The 13,371-nt window shown below is 36.0% G+C and overlaps 1 long non-coding RNA gene across 1 annotated transcript in view; it reads right to left on the reverse strand.

The window, feature by feature from the left end:
* Window positions 1-13,371, reverse strand: part of LOC107563008 (uncharacterized) — a 50,210-nt gene that overhangs the window by 22,216 nt on the left and 14,623 nt on the right. The window contains exon 2 of the long non-coding RNA XR_001606063.1: window positions 6,130-6,202. This is a non-coding gene — a long non-coding RNA (uncharacterized lncRNA). The remainder of the gene's footprint in view (window positions 1-6,129; window positions 6,203-13,371) is intronic.

Consider the following 13,371-nt stretch of genomic DNA (forward strand, 5'->3'; position numbering starts at 1 on the left):
ATAATGCATTAGCTTTTTGTCGATCCACTGGTTCACATTTAAAAATATGTAGCAAAAATAGCAGATGGGCTTATTGAAAAAGCTAATTCGTTCTCTGCCAGCAGGAGGCGCTTTCGGAACTGCAGAAATATAGTGGTTTCCCGGTAACCGCAGTACACAAAGCTGACGGCAGCGCTTAAGTTTATTCAGTGAAATCGTAGCCTTTTGAAGTTTAATCGACATATTAATCCATATAGCAATTCTTGTCTTTCCGTCCCCAAAGACCTCTTATAATTTTAACTTTTTGTACCATTTAAGAGTTTGAATGGCCTTAAATGTAAACAATTTAACTGAAGACGTTTTAAGGACCCGCGGAAACCCTAATAAGAACAGTCCAGTGCAAACATTTCTGTCATGCATTTGGCAAAAAGCTTTTGTTGACTGAATTTTACCTTTGAAATTTGAGGCAAGTGCAACTCTGGCGTCCCCGTTGTTTGTGAGCAGTGGTGTGATGGCAATTTAAATAAAATACAGATTTCCAAACAATCCAAACATATGGGTATCCCCTTGAACTTGGTAAAAAAGATAATCTGTTTACCATCTTGACTTGAAAATACTGTTTTCATGGTCAGTTTTTCATTTATTATTTGCTAATGTTAATGAATGTTTACATTAGAGTACACGTCCTACTACGCTGAAATTAATAGGGGAGCGGCTGGAAACTAGTGACCTCTCCTGGTTGGAGATAGTATTAACATCATAAACTGAAAGCAATCTTTACGTGACTTGCTTTTCTGAGTCTAATATGATCCAGCGGGCCGTACTAAAAGACACTTTGGGCTGTATACGGCTGCCAGTTGCCCATCCCTGATATAAATACATTCATGATTTTTTTTTGTTTTTAATGAATGGATTTTATAATAATACAAATAGCAATGTGTAATATTTTACCATATTTAGTGACACTTTTATTTGTTACCCACAAAATGTTTTTTCACTAAATGCTTGGATTTCAAAAATTATTGTGCACTGATTTTTCTAGAATAACTTTTGCTGCTGAATTATCCACTAACCTAGTTTATGATAAATTTGTCATAGATTATAAATATACATAGGCCTATATTTTTTTCACAGTTGTTTATTTTTATTTTTATTTATAATGAAGTAGTCTGTATCTAGTAGATTGTGAAAGAATGATTATCAGTTCCACACACAGAGATATATAAATACATTTAAATGAGGGAAAAAAAACGTCACTGGTATCGGCCAATACCGAACCCTAGGTATCGGAATCGGTATCGGAGGCGAAAAAGGCGGATCGGAGCATCCCTAGTTAAGTCACCATTAAAACACTCGGTCGGAGGGCTACATCAAATCAGCAGCGTTAGCCAGTGAAAGACTGTCAAAATCTATAGAATGAAAGGCTTTAAACGGACAAGCAAACAGATGTCGGTGGAGTTTACAGAGACGTCTATTCACAGGGGTCAGAGGTCGTGGAGCGTGTCACCATGATTTAATCAACAGGACATCACTGAGGCATTTAAACTAAATGAGAAATGTTCTCCCAGAGAGCACTAGATAAAGGTCAGACATAGTTTCATAAAGGGCGTTGCAGTTCCATGTAAAAATTTAGTGAGATCTGGAAATGTTTTGGAAAGGAAAATTAAATCAAAGATCTGATAAACTGTTCTAGCACCTCACATCTTCATTCTATCACATGTAGTTTAACAGAAGCAGATTCTCTTAACAGCAGGGCTCTAGACTGTGACTAAATGGTCGCATTTTGCAACCCCTTTCTCTACCAGACTAAATTGTTAGACATCACACATGTGCCACTATGGCAGGGTGGTATGATGGTATATATTATATCATTACTGCGGTAAAAAATATGAACTGTAACAGATTTTTTTATTCTGTGTATTAGAGCCCGACCGATATGGGTTTTTGAGGGCCGATACCGATATCAGGAAGTAAAAAAAGGGCCGATACCGATATATCGGCTGATATTCTTTATGTGTAGCCTATATTATAGTACAGTACCAGTCAAAAGTTTGGACACTTTTCCATTCGTGTGTCTAAACTTTTGACTGGTACTATATATAGAATGCAGTAAACAGAATATATCCACACATAAACACATTTTTTGCAATGATCACTCAAATGTGGTACTGATGTGACAAAGATATGTAATGGAGGCACGGTATTTAACAATTTAACTTAACTAAAAATAAACTTTATTATCCAAAATGAGTCTGACTTCAGTGCACTGAACAGTAAAGTTTAAGTTTATTCAACTTTATTTCAATTAAATTCCATTCAACTTTATTCCATTGAAGTTTATTTCACTTCGGAACATTTATATGGATTTGCACTACGCCACGGTCTTCACACGCAGATGAAACTTACTGTGTGAAGTGTGACATTATATACCTCTGTAAATAAATACAATTTAAATTCACGTCCCGTGCACTTCAATGCCCTTTGAATGTAACATATATGTTCCCTTCAAACTGGAATCATTCAAAGGGCACTTACGGTCAAATAGAACAAACCTCTGAAGTGATAACAGAAACATACAAAATGTGCAGAGCGGGGGGTCGTGAGGACCAGGATTAAGAACCGCTGCTTAATAGCATTGCGTCTCACCAACTAGGTGACAACGTAGCGCTAAGTCACCATTCAACAGACTCAAGCCACCACCGCACAAATTAGTTATCAATTTACCGTTAAGACAATGCTTGTCTCAGAGTCATAAAGACACCGCTTGAATGCTGCTGCCTGAACAAGAAACCTCCTTACTGAAGTGAAAGGGTTGGCTGGTGTCACTATCTTGCGAACGTGCCGGCAGATCTCCACCAAATTCGGGGGATCCCTTCAGCTCGAGAAGCTCTCTCGAATGCCGCCCTCCGCACATCAGTAGCCCCCCGCGATTGCCAGATCGGTAAGTGCAGCACCCGGACAGTTTAGAGGAGCGCACAAGCTCACAACGGAGGAAACATTATGAATTCAGCTTACCTGACTACAACAGTTCATATATCAATGTCATAACGAACAGAAATAGCCTTAAATAATGTACAGTTATCGGCATCTTTCCGCCTCTTATGTGTACAGTTAATATTTACACACGAGAATTGCATTCAACGTAGACACACAAGCGGTTGCCGTAGTAAACAACCTGCTTGTTAAAGCGAATTTCCATAATCCTGTATCTGAGGCAAAATTACTACATATTGAGAATGCAACAACGATCTGACACTGATCGGAACCAACTGACAATAAGCTTCTGCGATTCGACTCGTCTCTCATCTTGACACTCAAATTAACCGATCACATTTTAATAACGCAGAAGATGCAGTGAGAGCAGTGTGTCAGTCATCAGCAGGCTGGAGTCAAATAATGACGCGGTTATAAAGTGTGTATAATTTACACTACTCAGTCAGAACTAACAGTAGCAGCTGTCTGCATACTGCTGCTCTCCTTCTAGTCACTACTGAACTCTTCCCTCTCTCGATTAAAACTCCAGGTGAAGGGTTGCCAGTTTTTACAAAAAGAGCAAACCAAGCCCCTTAAAAACGCAGTATAATAAGCAGATACCAGGGAACAAATTTAAACAATATAACTAGTATTAATAGTGTCCTACAAAATTAAAAGGAAGCGAATGTAATTTTTTATGAATAGAATATTTCAATCTCAAATATTTAGATATTATAACCTGATAGAAGTAAAACAATAACATGAAATTTTAAAATAATTCAGAAACACCTTATTTAAAGTTTAAGTTTAATTGCGCCTGCAATTTGCATTTAATATTGATCAGTTGGGGGAAGTTCATCTAAAAGTTGAGTAGTCAGAACTAACAGTAGCAGCTGTCTGCATACTGCTGCTCTCCTTCTAGTCACTACTGAACTCTTCCCTCTCTCGATTAAAACTCCAGGTGAAGGGTTGCCAGTTTTTACAAAAAGAGCAAACCAAGCCCCTTAAAAACGCAGTATAATAAGCAGATACCAGGGAACAAATTTAAACAATATAACTAGTATTAATAGTGTCCTACAAAATTAAAAGGAAGCGAATGTAATTTTTTATGAATAGAATATTTCAATATCAAATATTTAGATATTATAACCTGATAGAAGTAAAACAATAACATGAAATTTTAAAATAATTCAGAAACACCTTATTTAAAGTTTAAGTTTAATTGCGCCTGCAATTTGCATTTAATATTGATCAGTTGGGGGAAGTTCATCTAAAAGTTGAGTGTTTTTACTAAATAAATAATTTACCCAAAAAAAAAAAAAGAAAAGAAAAATAAAACGAGGTGAATTACTTTTCGTTTCTAACGTATGAGTTTATTTATTATATAAAGCTCTTTTTGTCAATTTTCATAATAACTACATATATAAATAACTTTATCGTGAAATATATATACAGGTATATCATTACTGTTAAATAAAATTAGTCATACCGTGAATCAGAATTTTGGTCATACCACCCCTACCCCTATTTGCCACTACCTATTTGACTAAACGATAACACTTCTGTTTCGGTTGCATAATTTATTGCCATTATATGGCAAATGGGAGCGAAACGGCACCACTCGTTTAAAATGCACCACTCGGACAAACATCAGCTTGGCCCAAACGACAGCACAGTGCGACCTTACAACAAATGCGTTTACTTGTGTCTCGATCACGTGACCATAATTAAACAGCGCTGTGAGATCCAGTATTAAGTAGGGCTTGGCGATATGGCCAAAATCAGTCAATATCGATAATTATCACAATAAATTTCAAATCTTTATTTCTTTCAAGTTTAAAGGAAGATTTTTTTTGCTCCTAAGTGAAATATATAGAAACCAGACCAGTAATTGTGGTTTTAAACTACTCTTTATGGTCAGAACATGACAAACACTAAACGTTTTTGAATTCTTTATTATTTTCTAGTCACTTGTCCTTAACATAATGAATATATTAATAGAAAAAAAATATTTCTTAGTTTCTGCATGTTCTAATGAGTGATATTTTTCCAATCATGAAACAGCTTAGTGTTGCCTTTGATGACACGTATCTTCAGTACAGTTTGCAGCGCAGGCTGCAATTTTATTTAGAAATGCACATTTGTGACCTGTGCTGGCAAAATGAGTCGGAATGAGCACATTTTCAAAAATGAGTTCTCTTCATTTTCAAAATAGAAAAAATTAGTTATCTACGTTAATAAAGATTCACACAAACATAATCTGTTATGTTTTACATGAACGTTTAGTTAAAGGTTGGGGAAAAAATCCTCTGTGATTTGAACTAGTTTAAAGCCAGATGAATCAGCGCTGACATTCTCAACAAACTGATGCGAGAAACACTGTGCCACAACGGTCCAGTTAGAAGGCTTTTTTAATTCAGAAATCACCACAAATCATGGTATTGTGGCAGAAATGTGGGATATTCTTATCAAATTATTAATGCAGACTTGCATAAAATGCATTAAAGGAGTAATGGAATTTAATTACAGTATTTTTTGTTAATAAGCTACAGCAGGTTGTGTGTAGTTGCGTTTATACTAAATGTATTTCAGCTATTGTTTTTCACATAAAGCATATAGTTTATAGAACTTCTTTCTATGGCAGTGAGGTGCCATGCACGGTTTTACCAGTAGTTATGATCTACAAATGTATGATACTATGGAAGTCCACATTTTTTAATTTTTTACCCTATAAAATGAGTTTTTAACAGTTTTTAACAGTTCAATCTACTGCTACTGTCAACTCAAGCTACAGTCAAATGTGCAACTCAAAGAGACGAAACACCTAATATTATTAATTACTGTTAATAATTATTAATTATTTTGGCGCTATCAAATCAAGTGTATATGTAATGCTTGGTGGCACCAGTGCCACTGCTCTCAAATGTTAGTCTGGAGCCCTGTAATAGCATTATTAAGGTCACAAAGTGATATTTGTGTTAGTATTATATCAGCAATATAAGAGCAGAATTCAGCACCTCAAAAGCCCACTTTCAAAAGAACTCTTCTGCTTTACTTTTTAACAACAGTGGAAACAAAGTGGTTTTAACATGTGGACACTTGAACTGTAACAGACTTGACAAAGTCCTGAATGTCCCTTTAATTCTATAACTTGATGTTCACACAAAACACACTCACCGTGTTGGCCATCATACTGACGATGATGAGCTCTTTCTGGTCAGATCCCCTCACGCTCAGAGCTGCACGGCCCCTGTAGACACACACACACACACACACACACACACACAAAGGTGATCAGGTATGTGTGCACTAGGGCTGCAAGATATATCGAAAATATTGAAATATCGCAATATGCATATCGCAACGGCGTGCAATATCATGATCATTTTAATAATAGGCTACTTAAATCAAAACATTGCAAAAGGTCAAAGTTTTAGTTCGACGCATATAGCGGAGAATTGCTTGACGTTAAAAAGAGTTATTAAGTGCAATAATTTGCAGAAAACAACTCTTTGCAGTCTCATCTTGCTGTCTGACTCACACCTGAAGCGCGCACACACACAGTGTGAATATGTCACTAATGTTAACAAAACGGCTATAACAAAGATGAATCTAAATTGAATTCATACAGTGAACACTACGCAGTGTTATTTTACACGTAATTATTAAATTTCTGTACCTGAATACTACCGTTCATTTTAGCTATGCTTGTAAATTGTGTATTTCTTTTTTTTTTCACTGACTGTCCACCTGCCTTTAATCATGTTTGAACTTTCTCAGACTATAGTTTTTGCTGTGGTATATGAAGAAGAACTTAAAGTGTGTGGAAAGCAAAGTTACAATGATATAAAAGTAGTGTCATTAATTTTTTTTGTTTGCATGTTCACACTGATGTTAAATAAAATTTTCTGATTTGTGACATTACTTTTTAAGTAATGCTAAAACACTGCTGGTCACTTTCAGAAGTTGTAGTGATTCTTTATTTTCCAAGAAAGAATGCAAAACAAATTGGTTACATAATTTTCAGTTTTAAATATTTTAAATGATCATTTAAATTGATTTAACACACTTTAAGCAATATCGTATCGCATATCGAATATCGCATATTTTAACAAGGTATCGCATATCGCATTTTTCTTCAACATCGCACAGCCCTAGTGTGCACTGTGGCAAACACACACATTCAGCCTGTCCTCGTCAAGTCAAGTCACCTTTATTTATATAGCGCTTTTAACAATACAGATTGTGTATCGTGGCCATGATGAAGACTGTTAGAGGAGAGGCGAGCTCTGGATGATGATGGAGATGCACTGATGAGCAGAGATGACAAAGACTCAGTGAGAGGAGGAGACAGGGAGGATGGAGGAGGATTCACACAGCATGGAACCTCCAAACTTTCTCCCCCACAGGAAAGTGTGTGTGTGTGTGTGTGTGTGTGTGAGTGTGTGGGGTGTGTTCGATATAGTAAAATAGGTGTTGAAGGTGTTGTATGAATGAAATCTGGATGTACTACATCCACCACGTTGACTTTGTCATGTGACGTCAATTGCATCACTTCACTGCCATGCACAACTCCTCTCCTGTGGCCTCATGGGACAGTAAAGTGTCCATCAGATGCACTACTTCGGTGGAAGTAGTAGGACATACAGGTACATTTTATTTTTTACTATGAATTCTACTTATTTACATACTTGCATACTGTTTGCCTACTGGAGTCTACGAAAGCAAGTTTGTCTGGAGATGTATAGGTCTCTATGAAATTAGTTAAATTTTTTCCCAAATTCCATTTTTCTTGACTCAGGTTTTTTAATTCATTTTAAGTAATTAATTATTTTTAATTCTTTCTGGATTCAATTTCAATGGTTTAATTAAATGTAAATAACATATCTAATCAACTGAACTTTAATTTAATATTTAAAACTAATTCTTACAATAATAAGGCCATATACACATTTATTTAGGCATAAAACATTAACAATTTAATTATTTTTAAAATATAATCAAATTCAAATTTAACCATTACATTTATTTTTGTCAAACAAAGTGCTGCACAATAGAGGTTTACTCCTAAAATCAAAACATGGAAGAAAAATCGTCATTCCCTAAAAATTAAGTTTTAATAATTGTCTTATTATTATTATTACTTTGAGAAGTAATTTCTATTGTACAATAGCAATATATTTCTATAATAATTTCTTCAAGATAAAAGGAATTTTTAATTTTGCGAGTTCTTGTGAAGACCTTTGAGTTTCTGTCTATACACATTTATTTAGGCATAAAACATTAACAATTTAATTATTTTTAAAATATAATCAAATTCAAATTTAACCATTACATTTATTTTTGTCAAACAAAGTGCTGCACAATAGAGGTTTACTCCTAAAATCAAAACATGGAAGAAAAATCGTCATTCCCTAAAAATTAAGTTTTAATAATTGTCTTATTATTATTATTATTACTTTGAGAAGTAATTTCTATTGTACAATAGCAATATATTTCTATAATAATTTCTTCAAGATAAAAGGAATTTTTAATTTGGCGAGTTCTTGTGAAGACCTTTGAGTTTCTGTGTGTATCTGACAATAATTTTATCAAATGAAATCGTGAAATGCCAGTGAAGTGACTCTCTAAAATAAGTGTAGTCCCGCTCATTCAGACAGAGACACACCTCAGTACTCAAGAGGGTCCATCAAATGGATGCGTTATTATTTGATCAGCTGGCTATAAGCATGTTGATAATTTAACTTCAGGAAGGTTCAAACTACTTCACTCCATCAATACAGATGCTGCATCTATTACATCCATCATATTTTCTCACTAACACATCCCCTTAAAAACTCGGTGCTTAAAGAAAGTTCGGAGTTTCCCAGTCGTAATTACAACATTGTGGTAGCATTAATGTGCATTCAACAACTTGAATGCAGCAATACTTGCACGGAGTATGCTTGTGTAGTCTTATTGCAAAGTTACACCAACATATACTGGAAGCATGACATTCAAGTTTTTATATGCACCACAAGAAACTTTATACACTACAGATTTCTTGTGTGTAGATGAACGCAACGCAGTTGCCAAAGTAAACCTCTTCAACACTAGTCACTAATTTTGACCCTACATAGACATTGCATAATATATGACTTGCATAACTGTGACAAATGTTTATGTAAACACATTGGCAAAAGTAAACCAATGTATGCAAGTGTGCAAAGGTCACACCACAAATTGTAGGTCAACCACTGTGAAGGCACTTTGATGTTTTGTTATCATGCTACATGCACTCACTGGTCACCTTTAAGCAAATCAAGTGGTTTCCGTCCATACCCGTGCACACAACAATAAATATATCTCATGCATGGCTCCATGAAGCTCCTTTAAGCCTTGGGTTCAATAAGTATGCTAATGCCTACGCTTATATGATCGGTGTGTGTCTTTGTGGCCGGGCTGGGAGAGGCGTAGAGCAGACAGCTGGTAAGCCTGGCTGTGGTGGAGGGGGTGAGGCAGAATGGACCGTGCAGATCAATAGACGGGGGGATCTAGCCCTGCCGCTCACCGCCCCAGTCCCACAATACCCCCCTACAGCCCCCTGCCTGAGCCACACATAAAGGCTTTTTGTCCCACGGGGTAGCAGCCCGACACAGGAACCAGAGAGAAGCTTCAAAGTGGCTGGAGGTCTCTCCTTCTATTTTCTCTCTCCTTTTCTGTGTCATTTGCCCTCCCCCAATCTCTATTTCTCTTTTCCTGGGTGAGGGAGAGGCCACCCAGTAAATGTAAGGGAACTTGGGTCACCGTGGCTCCGCACATTGCTCTGGTGACATGACACTAAAGAGACAACTTGTTGCTGAGTAAGAGTAGATGGGAGTGGAGCGGGACAACACAGCAAGCGCATAATGACAAAAGATTTCACTTACGCACTGTAAATCAAGTCTGTTGTCGTGCTTTTTTTACCCGTTTGTGGGACGGTCCTTTAAAAAGCCTCTTGAGATCTCAGGCAACTTATTGAGGATCTTCCTCAATGGGCTTAACTGACAACAAATGGTTTGTTCGTCTAATTAGTGGTGCTTGCTAAGGAAACGTCACTGTTTATAATACTCATACTTGAGTTCAAATTGTTCAAATTCTTAACCCTAAGTATTAAACTTACGTACAGACAAGAACGATGCCACAAATCAAGTGGCGTGTTGAGGAGAGTTGTGCTTTTTCTTTTCCAAGCAATCCAACTTTCGACAGACTAGAGTGAAAACCCAATAAAGCCTACTCTATAATATCTGATACACACATTTCTAAACTCAACATGATCAAAAAATAATAATAATAATAACATACTCAAATTGATTTATTTTAGATTTTATATTTTCTTTTATTTTTTTTCTAAAGGTTAACTTCATAGGGTTAAGTTAACATGCTAACTGTTTGCGCTTTTTTTATTGCCTTTTTTCCTATCACATATTTTAGTAATCTTTCGAAAGTTTAAACACTCAAAATTCATCCTGTGAAAACGGTTTTGAAATCAGACATCGCATTACCATGAAAATCTCTCCTCCCCCTAGTGGGCGGTGTCAAGTGTGTCATATTACAAAATTTACTACAATATTTGATATACCAAAACGTTTTCTAATCTTGACAAAACACATATCATTGGAAAGGTTCCATATTTTTTTTGTGATATTTTGTGATAGAAGTAATATTGTGACAAACGTATAGATTTGTGAAAGGACAATTCATAAAAATTCAATGGTGGCTACTTTTGGTATAGTGCCTAAACAAAATCCCACAAGAACCTCAGTTTTTTAATATCAACTTCAAATTTGGAACATAACTTAATTAGAAATATGGCTTTGTTTTTACAAACCTTAGGTTTTTATTCCAAAGCGTTCATCAATTACAACAATTTAAGTCTGGATTGTGCATTTCTATGTTCAAAAAGGGTTTCTTAATGACAGGGGGTTTCCGGCAACTGGGCAAAGAATATTAAAGAGACTTAAGATTAAAGAGACTTAAGAGACTTAAGGCTTCTTTGACTTGGGCCAATAAACAGCCACCTAGAAAACAACGTAACTATTTACCAATAGGCCTATCTTAAAAACTACACAGATCACTTTAGCAACTGCACAGCCCTGGCAACCACCAGTACCGACTACAGTTCCTTGAAAATGTAAGTGTCAAGCTCTCAATGCACTACAATTCCCTCAAACCTATAATCAGATGTATCAGCATTTACACGTGTTTGAAAATGGCCTTGTAATTGCTTCATGTTGATCTTTTACAAGCGTTGATTACTAGGTGGATTAGGTATTCACTCAAACTATCAGTCAAATGACTGTAGTCCTATGTAACGGAACTTTCTGCATTGTTGTGCTGTTTTCTGCACAGTCATGTTGTGGTTTCCACATGCTTGAACGTGCAGCAGCAAAACGGTTATGTGCAGGGCAGCGTGATGCTTTGAAAGCAGAACACTAAACAGATGAGGCGGCATTTAAATGTAAACATGCATATGCATCATTGCTCTGCGGTGTCGAGCTGCTCACTGGGTGAATGCAAAATCCACATTGACAAAGCACACAAATGCCACACAAAACACAAATATCTATTGCATTCTGAGTAGAAAATTCTTACTGTTACTGTTGGGGTCCTTTTACTTAGTAATAATCTATGACCAGGCTGAACAATCAGATCATTTTAAGAACTCGTAGCAACACCTATAACACCCTACCATCACAGTGGCAAGTTTTGCATGGGCAGTATATAAATCTACAGCATATATAGGGCTGGGCGATAATTCGATAATGATAATTATCGCGGTATAACTTTCATTTGAATCGCGCCACTCAGACCATTTATCTGCTCGGATCAAAGTTCAAACTGGCGCGCGGCGCGAGCTCACAAGAGCAGACGCGTTTACTCGGTCACGAGACACTAAACAGCGCTGTGAGATCCAGTGTGAAGCACTTGAATTCGGTGATGAACACAAATGACTCTGTGATTTAAACTAGTTTAGAGCCAAACAGGAGAGACACCATGTGCAACGAGACAGTCAGAAGGCTTTTCAATCTACACATCGCCATCATTTACCACGGATTTTCTATAGTAACACTCACTGCACCATGGTATTGTGGAATATTCACACTGAATTTTATTACAGGAGTAGTGGTATATAATTATAGTATGTATAAATATTAAGCTATAGCATGTACAGTGTTTTTAGACTACTGTTTTTCATACAAATAGGCTACCTAAAAACCATATAGTTCTATTTTTACCATGGTATTGAGGTTCTATATGTGGTTTTCAGTACCGTCGCTCCCTATACGCAGAGTATGCAGTTTGCTTAGGGCAGCAACTCCCAGTCGCTCAAAAAAGTCCAAGATGAAGCCCGTGCATCACTTAGGTACTTTCTTAATTATGTTCATTAATCACGTTCATTAATGTCGGTAATAATATCACCCCCGCATCTGCCTTAATATTCTCTCAGAGTTTCCATGTTCACTTATGAAAATTAACAATAATTTGTAGCAATGGTAACCACAAATTAACCATGGTTTTGATACCGCTTCAAATAATAATTTACGAAGTATTTCGATAATATTTTTGTGGTAATAAATACAGACCTAAGCGAACAACAACCTTCATAATGATCGTATGGTTTCATTGAATAACACTGTTAAAATACATAATGTAATACAAAATAAACAATTTATGTACATTACATGTTATTACAAATGCCTGCAAAGGGCACCGAAGGCCTGGTAATTGCTGCTGTAACACTTACAGGATGATCAAATCCTTGTTTAATATTGACCAAACATTTAATTCAAATATCCACTTAATCGTTAATGTTCGGCCACCTTTTTGAAATAGAAATGCTAGCCTCTATAATTTCTTCAACAAAAACATGTGGAGAACCTTTACAAAAACTAATCCTTAAAAAGTAAAACTGCTTAATTTTCTTTTGTGTGATTTCTGAACGCTTGAGACTATAAAATCAATCAGACAACTGTATTATTAAAATTATAGCCATAGATACAATTGTAATTTGTAAATAATACAATTTAGTTATGTACTTTTATATTTTATTAAAGTTCTGTTTTGACCCCTATAGTAGGTGGGTTTTTGTTTTTTTTAACTTCCATAATATTTTGGGGAGGGGGCACAACAATGCTTAGGGCACCCATTTGGCCAGCAGCGGCCTGGTGGTTTTAACTGTGTTTATCGTGACTTAAATGTATGCTATTATGGGAGACCAATGCTTAATTAAAACTAAAAAATAAATAAATAAATAAAAAAAACTTGGTCAGAATAAACTTAACCATATAAAACGGAGATTTCTCAAATTTTTACAGATGTTACTGATTTTGATAATGAACAAAAATGTACCTCCGCATCCTAACTCAAGCTGCTATCAAATGTGCATTTCTACTAAGA

Source organism: Sinocyclocheilus grahami, unplaced genomic scaffold, assembly GCF_001515645.1.
Source record: "Sinocyclocheilus grahami isolate Dianchi unplaced genomic scaffold, SAMN03320097.WGS_v1.1 scaffold853.1, whole genome shotgun sequence".
Lineage (NCBI taxonomy): Eukaryota > Metazoa > Chordata > Actinopteri > Cypriniformes > Cyprinidae > Sinocyclocheilus > Sinocyclocheilus grahami.